General features: G+C 53.9%; 1 pseudogene; it reads left to right on the top strand.

The window, feature by feature from the left end:
* The first annotated feature begins 2,376 nt into the window (after positions 1 to 2,376).
* On the top strand, positions 2,377 to 12,613 carry LOC114490721 (annotated as a pseudogene).
* The last annotated feature ends 613 nt before the right edge of the window (positions 12,614 to 13,226 follow it).

A 13,226-nucleotide genomic window follows, 5' to 3' on the forward strand; every position in this document is an offset into this window, starting at 1 on the left:
TGGATTATCCAGGTGGGCCCTATGTGCCTGGGGAAGAGAGGAGGACAGACCCGCAGGACATGGAGAGGCCGTGTGACCACAGACACCGGGAATGGGACGACATGGCCATGAGCCCAGGGGTGCTGAAAGCCACCAGGAGCTGGGTGTCAGGCAGGACCCTCCCCGGGATTCTCAGGGGAAGCACAGCCCCAGGACACACTGATTCGGGCTTCTCACCACAAACTGTGGGGCGTTTCCGTTGTTTCCGCCCCCAGCCTGGGGCCCTTGGCTGCGGCCCCCTCGGGACATGGATGGACACCCCAGAACCCCGGGAGCACTCTGTTCAGGTGCCTCTGAAAGGAAGGGTAACAGGGCAGGGGACATCTGGGCTGCTCAGAGAGTCGCTCACCTGACTCTTTCGCACAAAAATTAATTGCAGGTCATGACTTTTGAAATTTCCAAAAATATTTGTTTTGGGTTTTTTTTTTTGGACTTTAGTCCTCTGTACAGTGACCAGAAAATTAAAACAGTCACATGTGAGCAGCCAGCAGCTGTTGCTGGGCTCCGGTCGGGCTGGCTCTGGAGGAGGGCCCGGGGATGGGGACCCAGGCCCTCAGCTGCTGGGACCGACCGGCGACATCTGCCTGACATCCATGGACAGGCCTCTTCGCAGATTGGGCTGGGGCTGGGCCAGGGAGCCCCCCCTCACTGCCAACTCCGGCTGTAAACTCGGGGTTCACGGGGTCCCTGCCCTGGCTGGCACCTTACCCGCACCCGCTTGTCCTTATGATGGGAGAGATATGGGCTCCAAAATGCGCTGCCACCCAGCTAAGGTCAAAGGGCTGCTCCAGGGGAGCCAGGCACTTCCTGCGCCTAGGGCAGCCCGCCCTCCAGAAAGGTCCAGGCCGGCCCGTGATGTCAGCCTTGGGCACAGGCTGGCGTGGCTGCCCCTAGTCAGAGATGGGACTGGACCGCCGTGCCCAGCACTGTCCCTGGTGATGGAGTAACTCCAGGGACACACCTGCACGTGTGCGCATGCACACACCTGCCCACGCACTGCTGCACATCAATACCTGCCCACGTGCCCACGCAGCCTCACCTGTACACCCACACAGCTGCACACCTGCGGACACACACACCCTCACACACCTGCTGATGCACGCAGTCCGTGTGCCCACAGATGAAGGCGTGTGAGCGGGGAGGATGCTCCAAGCTGAGTGGGAAGAGCACAGGTTTGCCAGGGGGCGACTGGGCAGGTGGGGTGGCCTGTGTGGCTCGGATTCAGGATGACCCTGGATGCCCGAGACTGTCCTGATCTCTGACTCCCCGGCGCTGCCGCCGACTCGGGGCTGGCTAAGTTGCAGGAGGGGAAAGTCCGCCCCGAGTCCGGCTGACGGCGCCCACGTGCTGGGAGCTCCCTTCCCGGCAGCCCACTGGCTCCTGGTTCTCGGCTGGGCCCCCAGCTTTCCCCAGAGTCAGCAGAAAGACGGGAGACTAAACAGTGTCATCTACTTCTCATTTTCCAAAACTTCCTTTTGGCCAAAATAAATAGAGTCTGATCAGCTGCTCGGTCACCCACAGAAACACGGGGCGGCTCAGAGACAGCGGCAGAGCAGCCAGAGGGAGGAAGAACCCCGATGGCTGGTGGGCGCCACCCAGATGGGAGGCTTCGCCCCGTCAGCTCAGCCCTTCCCCAGTGTTGTCACCTGAGGTCAGTTCTGCACAAGCCCCTGCTCGGGCCATTTCCTTCAGTGAGGGGCAGGTCACTGCAGGGGACGCAGGCACACATCCGTGACACACGAGCGTGAACATGCCTCTTCTCCCCACACTGCCACACGTGTGGGAGCAATCTCAGCCAAATCCCGAGGATTCCGATGGCCCCTGACACTAGGAAACAGTAAGCGACAAGAAGAAGAAGACGGTGGTTCTGAGAAATAACTGAAAGGCCAGCACGGTCCCGAAGGAGAGCAAGGTTGGAGGGTAGACGCTGCCTGAGGCTGACCCTCCGCGGAGCGACAGGGCCCGGACAGCACAGTGTTGGCGGGACAGGCGGAGGGCAGCGGAACAGAGCAGAGAGCCCAGGGAGAGACCCACACACAGATTCGTAGCTGATCTTTGACAAGGGGGCAAAGGCTGTCCAGCGGAGCAAAGATGGTCTCTTCAACAGATGGTGCTGGAACAGCCGGCACCCGCATGCAAGAAAACAGTCTAGACACGGACCTCATACCTTCGCAGACATTAACTCGGAGTGGACCACAGACCTACATGTAGAATATAAATCTACAAAATTCCTGGAGGATAACATAGGAGGAAACCTACATCACCCTGGATACGGCGAAGACTTTTTTAGATACAGCACCAAAGGCACGGTCCATGAGAGAATCGATAAACTGGACTTCATTTGATGTCACGAAAGTTAAAAAACTTCTCGTCTCCTGGTAGAAGGTTGAGGCTCCTGTCTTCCAGCGTGGCTCAAGACACAGTGAATCATAGACGAAGCCGCACCAAATTCACAAAAGATCACTAGAAAATCCTCATCGAAGCATTTGACCAACAACCTTTCCCAGGTTACGCTACCAAGGAAAAGCTCGCTTCAGAGATGGACACTGAGGGGCCTAGACTCTAGATGCGGCTTCAGTTTTGCAGAGTGAGGTGCTGAGTCCAGAAGAGACCACAGCCCGAGGCAGATGTAGAAGCAAGCCAAGACCAAGGCCACCCTGGGGAGAAGAGTCGAACTGGAGAAGACCGACGGTGTTGCACCAGCGACACCCCCTCCAGGCGCACATCCTCACCGCATCACGGCCCGTGGACCGCCCGGCCTGGGCCTGACTCCACAGAGCAACTCGCTAAGGCAACTGGGGCTCCAGAGTCAAGAGTCCAAATTCGGTTTCAGAATCAAAGATCTAGATTCCATGTCCAGAGGGAAAAAGAGCCTCATGATTGCTCTGGCTGGTGTGGCTCCATGGCTTGAGCGCCAGCCTGCAAACTGAAAGGTTGCTGGTTCGATTCCCAGTCATGGTACATGCCTGGGGTGTGGGTCCGGCCCCCGGGGGGGGGCCTGCAAGAGGCAACCAATCCACGTATCTCTTGCACATCAGTGTTTCTCTCTTTCTCTTTCTCCCTAAAAAACAAAAACAAAGCCTCCCCATGAACCTTTAGAGCAGAAACTACACGCAAGGGCACCGATCTCATGAGCAAGTGCCTGAAGGCAGAGCAGGATAAACCAAGAGAAGATCAGGGTATTTGTCGTCATTGTCCTGGACTCCAAATCCCTCTGGCTCTTCCTGGGAACGTGCCTTCAGTGTCTCCAGAAGCGGAACCTCGTGGGGATGGGAAACTGCACGTCAGGAGGCAGAGGCAGCCCACAGCCCTACCGACGGAGCGTGGCTCACAGGACCATGAAAACAGACGTATTCGAATGGCACGTGGACATGGACAACAGGGCCGGGATTGTCTGTGGGAGCAGGTGGTGGGCTGCAGAGGGGGATAAAGTGGGACAACTGTAATACAACTACAGTGAAATGTTTATTTTAAAAATGAACTTATTCGTATCATTTGCAAAAAAAACACTTCTGCTCTGCAAAAGATACTATCAAGAGAGTGAGAAGGCAAGCCACAGACTGGGAGAAAATATTTGCAAAACATGCATCTGATAAAGGTCCGTACCCAAAATATACAAGAATGCTTAAAACTCAACAAGAAAATGAACAACCCAATTTAAAAAAATGGACCAAAGACCTCAACGGACACCACGCCGAAGGAGAGACACAGACGGCCAGTGAGGACCTGAAAAAATGCCCCACCTTGTGTGTCCTCAGGGAAATGGAAACCAAAACAGCGGTGAGGCACCACTGCACACCTGTTCGAACGGCCACAGTCCGGCACGCAGACGCCGTCACATGCCGGCGAGGACACGGGGCAGCGGGGACTCGAACGGATGGCTGGTGGAACACACGATGGTGCAGCCGCCACGGAAGACAGTTTGGCGATTTCTTACAAAGCCGAAACTACTCTTATCATACAGGGTGGGGCAAAAGCAGGTCGGGAGTTGTGAGTATGCAAAACACAGAGTTTATTCTTGCATTATTTATTAACGGTTGTATTGTTTTCGATATGAACAACTGTAAACCTGCTTGGGCCCCACCCCGAGTTACCCGGCAACCACACTGCTTGGTGTTTACCCGAAGGGGCTCGGAATGTCCGTGCACACAGACACCTGCACACGGGTGTTTGCAGCAGCTTTATCCACGATTGCCAGACTTGGAAGCAACCAAGACGCCCTTCAGTTGATGAATAAACCGTGGTCCACCCAGACAATGGAATGTTATTTAGGGACAAAAAGAAATGAGCTATTGAGCCATGAAAAGACGTGGAGGAAACTTAAGGGCATATTACAAAGTGAAAGAAGCCCCTCTGAATAGTCTACACATTGTGTGATCCCAACTCAGTGACATTCTGGAAAAGGCAACACCATGGAGACAGTAAAAAGACCAGTGGTGGCCAGTGGCTGGCGGTAGGGGGGGAGGGAGGGAGCTTCAATGAATAGGCGGAGCACAGAGGATTTGGGGGGGGGGGGGAAACTATTCTGCATGAACTATAATGGGAGACACATGTCGTCATACATTTGTCCAGACCCACAGGGCGTACGACACTGAGAGTGAATCCTAGTATGAACTGGGTGCCCACAAGTGTCAGTGTGGGTTCGGCATTTGTAAAAACCGCGCCACGCCGGTGGGGCTGCTGATAGGGAGGGAGGCCGAGTGTGTGGGGGCTCATATGGGAACGCTCTGTACCTCCCGCTCAACTCTGCTGTGAACCTAAAACTTCCCTAAAAGTCCATTTAAAAAAATAACTCAGAATGTGCCTTAATAGACATCTAGACACGTAAGAACAGCAGAGGAAATAAAAGAGAGTTTTCTGGTCACAGAAATGGGGAAGAAATCAGTGGGTGCAGGGAAGGCCCCCAACACCTGTGGGAGCTCCATCCATGGCAGGGGGTGCGTCTTGAATAAGGAGGGAGGATGGAATAATGTGTGAATAGTCGGATCTGTTTCTTGCTTTGTTCACAAAATATGAAAAACAACACCCTAAGGCCAGCAGAAGAGAAGACGGATGACCTTGGTTTTGACCCTGGAGTAGGACTGGCCAGCGGAAGCCAGAGCACACTCACACAGGATCCAGAGGAGCAGGTGGATAAACTGGTTGACACCAGAAGTTAAACTTTTTATGCCAAAAGACCCCATAGACAAGTAAAAAGGTGGGTGACACTCATTATTTGCTGATGACATGATAATGCACACAGAAAACCCTACAGGCTCCACCAAAAAAACTACTCAACCTTAAGTGAATTTGGCAAAGTAGCAGAATACAAAGTCAATGTTCAGAAGGTGAAGGCATTTTTGTACACCAACAATGAACTATCAGAAAGAGAAACTAAGAAAAAATCCCATTTACTATAGCAAAAATAAATAAATAAAATACCTAGGAATAAATGTAACCAAAGAAGAAAACTGTAGGACACAGAGGAAAGAAATGGAGGAAGACACAAGCAAGTGGGCGCACACACCGTGCTCGTGGATCGGAAGAATTAGCATCGTTAAAGTGTCCACACTACCCAAAGCCATCTAGAGGTTCAATGCAATCCCTTTGAAAATGCCAATGGCACATTTCACAGACCTAGAACAAACATTTCAATAATTTATATGGAACAACAACAACAAAAAAGACACTGAATAGCCAGCCTCAGCAACCCTGAGAAAGAACTAAGCTGGAGGGATCACAATACCTAATATCACCACTATACCACAGGCCACTGTCACCAAACCAGCCTGGTGCTGGCATAAGAACAGATACGTAGATCAATGGAACAGAACAGAGAACCCAGAAGTAAACCCACGTCTCTGTGGTCAGTTAATGACAAAGGGGACAGGAGCACACAATGGAGTAAACAGCCTCTTCAATGAATGATGTTGGGAGATCTGGAGAGCTACATGCAAAACAAAAAAAAAAGAAAGAAAAGAAACTAGACCACTAACTTATGCCATTCACCAGAATAAACTCAAAATGGATAAAAGACTCAAGTATAAGTCATGATACCATAAAAGTCCTAGTGGAAAACATAGGCAGTACAATTTCAGATGTGCCACATAGCAATATTATTGCCAATATATCTCCTAGGCAAGGGAAGTAAAGGGAAAATAAACAAATAGGACTACACTGAATTAAAAAGCTTCTGCACGGCTAAGGACACTATCAACAAAATGGAAAGGGAACCAACCATGCAGGAGAGCTTACGAGGTCTGTCCAGAAAGTATCCAGCCATGTGCTGTGAAGAATGGAGACATTTACTGAAGAAGATACAAGAAACGTTGTACACAGGACAATGGCACCTCAGTGCCCTTCAAAGCAGGCATCTTGGGACCTCACACAGTTCTGCCAATCGCCATCAGCTGCCCTGTCATATTTTCCTGTATCTCATCGATGGTCTGAAATCTCTTCCCTTCCAAAGATTTTAGTTTTGGGAAAAGCCAAAAGTTGCAGGGTGCCAAATCCGGGCTGTAGAGGGGCTGAGTCACCTGGGTGATTTGATGTTTTACTAAAAAACCCTGCATGGCACGTGATGCATGCATGGGCATGCTGTAGTGATGAGGTTGCCAATCACCACATAGCTGCAGCCAATCGTCCGAATGGTTTCCGTGGAGGAATGGTCAAGCTTAACGTAAAATCTGATGCAGATTTGTTGCTCTACTTGCTCATCGTTTTGAATGCAACAAGCACACAGCACACAAGCTCACTCAACAGCGTCTACCGCCCCCACTGACAGCACTGAAGTCATCATTGTTCACACATGTGCATTCCAGTCCACTCTCCATGGCTGCCAGGTTACATCGGTGTTGTGCAAACCATTCTCATTATATTAAAAATGGCTGGACTTTTCCCAGACAGACTTCAGTGCCTGCTAATGATACTTTGGACACGGGTTTAATCTCCAAAATATATAAAGAATTCATATGACTCAACACCAGGAAGACAAAAAAATCCAATTAAAAAATGGGCAAAGGACCTAAATAACTGTCTCCTTTTTTCTTGCTGCTTCTAGGATTTTCTCCTTAATTTTAATCTTGGGTAATGTAATTATGATGTGCCTTGGTATGTACTTCCTTGGGTCCAACTTCTTTGGGACTCTCTGAGCTTCCTGGACTTCCTGGAAGTCTTTTCCTTGGCCAGATTGGTGAAGTTCTCCTTCATTATTTGTTCAAATAAGTTTTCAATTTCTTGCTCTTCCTCTTCACCTTCTGGCACCCCTATGATTCGGATGTTGGAGCGTTTAAAGATGTCCTAGAAGTCCCTAAGCCTCTCCTCATTTTTTTTTAATTCTTGTTTCTTCATTCTATTCTGGTTGAATATTTCTTTCTCCCTTCTGCTCCAAACCATTGATCTGAGCCCTGGCTTCCTTCCCATCACTGTTGGTTCCCTGTGGATTTTTCTTTATTTCACATAATGCAACTTTCATTGCTGCCTGGGTCTTTTTTATGCTGTTGAAGTACCCAGTGAGTTCCTGGAGAATGAACTCAGTGAGTTCCAGGAGAATGATCCTGATAACCAGTGTTTTGAACTGTGCATCTCATAGGTTGTCTATCTCTTCTCTGCTTAGTTGTATTTTTTCTGGAGCTTTGAACTGTTCTTTCATTTGGGCCATTTTTTTTTGTCTCTGCATGCCAGTTATGTAGTAAGGAGCAGAGCCTTAGTTATTTACCAGAGCGGGACAACCCATGTGGCTGCATTGTGACGCTGTATATGGGGGAGGGATTCGAGAGGGAACACTGCCACTTGCTCAACTCTCTGCCAGATTTCAGTCACTTCCCCCGCTTCCCCCAAGCAAACTGGGCCCTTCTGGTGTTGATTCCCAGGTGGGTGGTTTGTGTACGTCCTAGGACCCTGTGGGTCTCTCCAATCAACTCTCCTGTGAGGCTAGGAGTTTCTCCTGCTGCCACCTCAACCCCCACAGGTGTTTTCAGTCGGTGGTTTGAGGCTTTATTTCCCTGCGTTGGAACCCTGGGTTGTGCGGTCTGTCTCACTCCCCAGTTGTTCCTCCTGGTTTAGCTGCACGTGAATGTGGGACCACCGGGTCCGCCAGCCACCGCCTTGCTGTGTGTCCTCTCCACCTGAGTGCCGTCTCTACCCCTCCTACCAGTCTGGGTGAATGTTTCTTCTTTAACTCCTTGGTTGTCAGACTTCCATACGGTTCAATTTTCTGTCAGCTCTGGTTGATTTTTGTTTTTAAATCTGTTGTCATCCTTGTTTTGGTTGTGCAAGGAGGCACAGTTTGTCTACCTACGCCTCCATCTTGGCCAGAAGTCAGAAGAGGAATCTAATGAACAAAATGTACTAACGAGCAAAACAGAACCCGAGACGTAGGAACATAGAACGTATTGACAGCTGCCAGAGGGGAGGGGTGGACGGTGGAAAGAAGGGGAAGGGACTAGACAAAGAACATGTATGAACGACCCATGGACACGGACAATGGTGTGGGAATTGACGGTGGGAGCAGGGGGTGGGCTGGGTGGAGGAGGGCAAAGGGGGAAAAGTCGGGACAACTGTAGTAGAATACACAATAATTAAAAAAAAAAGAAGAAGCTGGATCTAGGGTTACATCTACTCAGTTTTTGTTTCCCAGGCCTGTGTGCAGTGTCCAGCAAAACACAAATCCTCAGTGAGGTTTCTTGAAGGAATAAATAAGTGAATAAAAAATTAAATAAATAAAAATTAAAAAATAAAATGTGGCCGACCAACCAGAGGCTGATAAACAGGAAGGTGTGCCTCAAGCCCACATAAGCAGGGAAAATACAAGCAAAGGGGAAGTGGCCCTCCTGGCGCCCGGGCAGGGGCGGGCAAGTGGCAGTGCGTGGTGGTGACCCGTCCCCGGGGCCTCCTCCCTTCTCTGTTGCCCAGAGCAGGGCAGGCCGTGAGGTTTCTGGCTCCATGCGCGAGGTCTCTCAGGCATCAGCTCTGCAGCATCCATCCTCTTTTCATTTTGATTGTGAAACCGTTCTTGGCCTTGGGGGGCAGCCGGGGAGCTGGGCTGGCCCGTGGGTGGGGTCTGTGTCCTTGCCCCAACGCTGCTCTGAGCAGTCTGCGCACCTCTGAAAATGCGGACGGGGGTGGGGGCAGGGGGGCCACGCTCCTGTCCCCTGGGGTTCCCCCTGGGTTCTGACAAGCTGCAGAGAAGGCAGTCTGGGGGAAATACGGGCACGCACTGTGGAAGCCTCCTCATGTCCATCCCGGAGTCCCTGGGCCTGGGAGCAAAAGCACATTCTGGGTCAGCAGGTCTTGGTGAGGCCTGAGATGCTCTGCATTCCTACCAGGCGTCAGGGATGCCCAGGCTTGCCCTCGAAGACCACGCTTTTGCCATCGTTTAGGACCTTAAAAAGCTGCACCGCCAGGTGACCCTTTTACCAGCAGCCCCCGTGAGCAGCACATGCGTGGAATGGCAGTGGGCGAGTGCTTGTTGTTTCCCAGGAGACCCCTCCTCTCTCACCTGGACATGGGAGAACCTAACCTCCAAGAGAGCAGGAACCCATTCTGGGAAGAGGATGCCCCCCCACCCCTGCCCCACAGCCACCACCACACTGCTCTCACCACAGATATAAACGGCAGTTTTTCAGAATCCTGAAAGTTCCCCTCCTTTCCCTTGCCTGGACTTCCGTGCGTCCAAGAGACCAGGATTCAGCCTGGTGCCACTGCTGATGCCAAGCTCCACCTCCCAGCAGGGTCCACGCCGCCCACCTGATCTCACCGTGCCCGGCCGTGGGGGAAACAAGGAGACCCTGAGAAATGGACACAGAGGCTGAGCCCTGTGCTGCCGGCTCAGAATCATGGGTGCCCTGGGGGGTGGGGGTGGGGAGCGAGGTGGGGAGCGCATCAGCGTAAATGATGGACGTGTGTGAGTGTGTCCGTGTCGATGTACGAGCCTGTGTTCAAATGTCAGTGCAAATAGTACGTGTCAATGTAACTGGGTGAGTGTGTGAGCATGTGAGTGTGAGTGAATCAAGGTAAGTGTGTGAGCGGGAGTGAATGGGCATGTCAGTGTAAATGTGTGAGCATGTGTGAGTGAGCGTGTGAGTGAGTGTGTGAGTGTGTGGGTGAGGAAGGAAAAGTAGGTAGAGAAAAGAAGAGACGGGAAATGCGTTCGAATCTTCCCGGTGACAAAACCCTGGGAGGTGTCAGACCTGAGACCTCCCCCTCCGAGGCACCCTCTCACCCAGAGTCCTTCATGGGGGTCTTGAGGGAACTCGGCATTTTGTGGCCCCGGAGGGGAGGAGGCGATGGCAGCCACTGGACTCGCCTCTGGTATGGGTGGTTAACGTCCCCATTCCATTCCACATCGAGAAATTGTATTCATAATTGTCAACGCAATTGGGTTATAATCCTTCAGTTTTATTTTACACATTTGAAAACAGCACTCTGAGAATCAACAGGCTTTCCCAGATGGCCAGAGGGACTGTAGTACATAAACGGGCTAAGAAACCCTGGTGGGCGGTGACCAGCGGGCCCTGTGGGCCCAGGTCAGGCCAGGACAATAGCCCAGGTTGGCACCTACAAGCCGCCAGGGCCTCCCCATCTTCCTCCTCCTCACAGCCGCCAAGAGGAAGGAAATCAGCCCCAGCGGGCCTGGCCGGCCTCTGGCCTGGCTGCCCAGTGCCCTGCTTGGGACCCTGCGTCGGCCCATCCTATGGCCAGGCCGGGAGGCTATTCTGGGAACTGGTGCTGAGGCCCAGGGAGCTCCTTATAAGGCTCCCCACCCAGCAGCACCACGCCATCTGAGCCCGAGGTCTGCCCCGCCACGGCCGCCCCGGACCTGGGGGCTGCAGAGGGCACCCTGCCCTCAGCCCACCTCGCCCCAGGGTCTGAGTTCTCTCCTGTGTCCCATGAGGTTCTCCTGAGATTTAAACGAATTGACCGACCTCTTGGCCTTGGGGGGACGGGGGACAGAAGTGGGGGCCGGAGCTCCAGGCTGGCCTTTTACATCCTTATATGATGAGGCGCCTGGTCCTGGCTGAGTCACTGGTGCTGAGCGGCTGGGTCGTGGGAGCCAGGGACTGGGCTTATTTTTAGAGGCTCTTACCGGAACACCTGGGTTGGGCCCAAACAGTACAAGTATTTCAGTCGTTCAGAAAAAGAACTTTGTTCCAAGTCATTCAAAGGGGAGACAATCAGAGAGCTCAACGAGGCATTTCCTGAGGCTGGCAGACGGGTGCTCTCTCCTCACCCAGCAGTCCAGGACCGAGGGGACATGGCTCCTCCCAGACATGCCACCAGGAGGGCACATGCCTACACTGAGCCCCCCGATCATTGCTGTTCTTCTTTTCACAGGAATCGGGAGAAGGAGCAGACGTGAAACGGGGAGCAAATTTTAATGGTCTCCTCGAAGAGGGTTTGTGGTTGGATGCCCGGCCTCTGGCACTGGGCCTGGCGCCCAAGGGCGGGCTGACGGCAGCACCAGGTGTGGAACGATCGAGCAGGCTGTGTTCAGAGCCCTTGCCGTCTGCAAAGCAGCTCTGCCAGCCAGCCAGCCTGTGTCACTCCGGGGCGTTGTCCAACGTGGTCCTTCGGTGGCCAAAGTGTATGACTTGAGCAGACCGAACCTTGACCTCCGTGAAGGGAGGGTCATGCCACTTCCCCAGCTGCCTCCTACGTGTTTCCACAAGGACTGAATGAGGCAGGCATTGCTAGGAAGTCCCCAGGACAGTCAGGACAAGGAACAGTTGGACGCCCCCCACCCCCTGCCCTTGCCACTGTGATGGCGGTGCCTGACGGACCTCACGGTGCATCCCAGGAGCTTGTCAGAAATGCCGCCTCTGGACCACGCAGCACGTGCTCCTCCTACCAGCTCGGCCCTCGGAGGCCTAGCTGGGCCCTGCAGCAAGCGCGTTCTCGGGCCCTTTGCCGCCTGCCCAGCCCCCTTCTGCAGGCCGGCCCTCACTCACCTTCTGCTAAAGCTCCCTTTCAGTCAGCGCCTGTGACGTGTCCAGGGCCAGCTTCCCAGTAGACGGTTACCCCTGGGAACCCCTGGGGGCATCCCTGTGCACCTGGAGTTACCCTGAGCTCCTTGGGGTCCTGCTCGCTCTGTCCTCATGCATGTCCTACCTGCATAAGCGAACCCACCTCCGACTCCCCCTTCCTCTCCTTCTTCCATGGCCAGCCATCTCTCCGCTTCGCCCGGGGCACCCCTGCCAGGGCTGCTCTCCCTCCAGGTGCCCGCTTGGCTCCCCTCTGTCCTGCTGCCACCCTCCCGACCGGGCCCACCCTGGTCCCCTCAGGCCCTGCACACTCTGACCCCTGTCGGAGGCTCTCTTTTTTTACAGCACACACCACCTTGAACACACGACAGGCGCCACCTCCTTATAATGTGTCCACCTCCTTTGCTCCCCTGTGGCGCGAGTGCCGTGTGCCCGGGATCCGTGTCTGCTCCGCCCCTGACGTGTCCCCAGTGCCAGGCAAACCCCCGTGGGAGAGTGAATACCACAGTGACAACGTCCTTGATGTGACGTCAAACATGAACTTCACCCCACCTGACTCCTCGGACCGACGGGGCAGGTTGTGGGGACTCCAGCGGCAGCTCCTGCTGCCGTGACTCGCCCTCCCACCCTGGGCCCTCGCGGCGTCAAACCCCCTCAGCTTAATAAATGATGCTCCAACGATCGTGGCCTGTGAGACATCCTTTCCGCTACCGCACACTCCTGCCGAGTTGTGTCTCTCCCAGAGCGGACCAGCCCCAGCCTGCCATCCCAGGAAATCCTCGGCCTGCAGGCTCCGGGGGGCAGCGTCCCCGTCCGCAGTCCTGGCACGTGGTGGGAGCCCGGCCAGGACAACAGCAGCGGCCGGAGGCAGCCGGGGTGACGGGCTGTCCTGGCACGTGTTGCCTTCTTTCCGGGACGGGAGGGAAGAGGCGGGAAGAGGGAAGACGCACTCGGAGCCCCAGTCTCGGGGAGGTACCTGCAAGCCGAGGTCCTGAGCTTCCACCCCGGAGGATCCCCAGGCCACCCGAGGGGGTCCCCACAGGGCCTGGTGGCCTGGCCCGAGGCAGCTGGGCCACCTCTGTTTCAGCGCCTCAGGCTGCCCAGGCTTCATTCCCCAGCGGCAGCTTTGGTGGGGCCCCAGGGCTGCAGTGCCTTCCCGCCTGCTCTTTGCAGGAGCACTCCACCCGTGCTTCCCATGAACGCAGCTTCGGGCGCTGGTGCGGGGCC

The sequence above is a fragment of the Phyllostomus discolor genome, chromosome 2, assembly GCF_004126475.2.
Source record: "Phyllostomus discolor isolate MPI-MPIP mPhyDis1 chromosome 2, mPhyDis1.pri.v3, whole genome shotgun sequence".
In the NCBI taxonomy this organism is placed as follows: Eukaryota; Metazoa; Chordata; class Mammalia; order Chiroptera; family Phyllostomidae; genus Phyllostomus; species Phyllostomus discolor.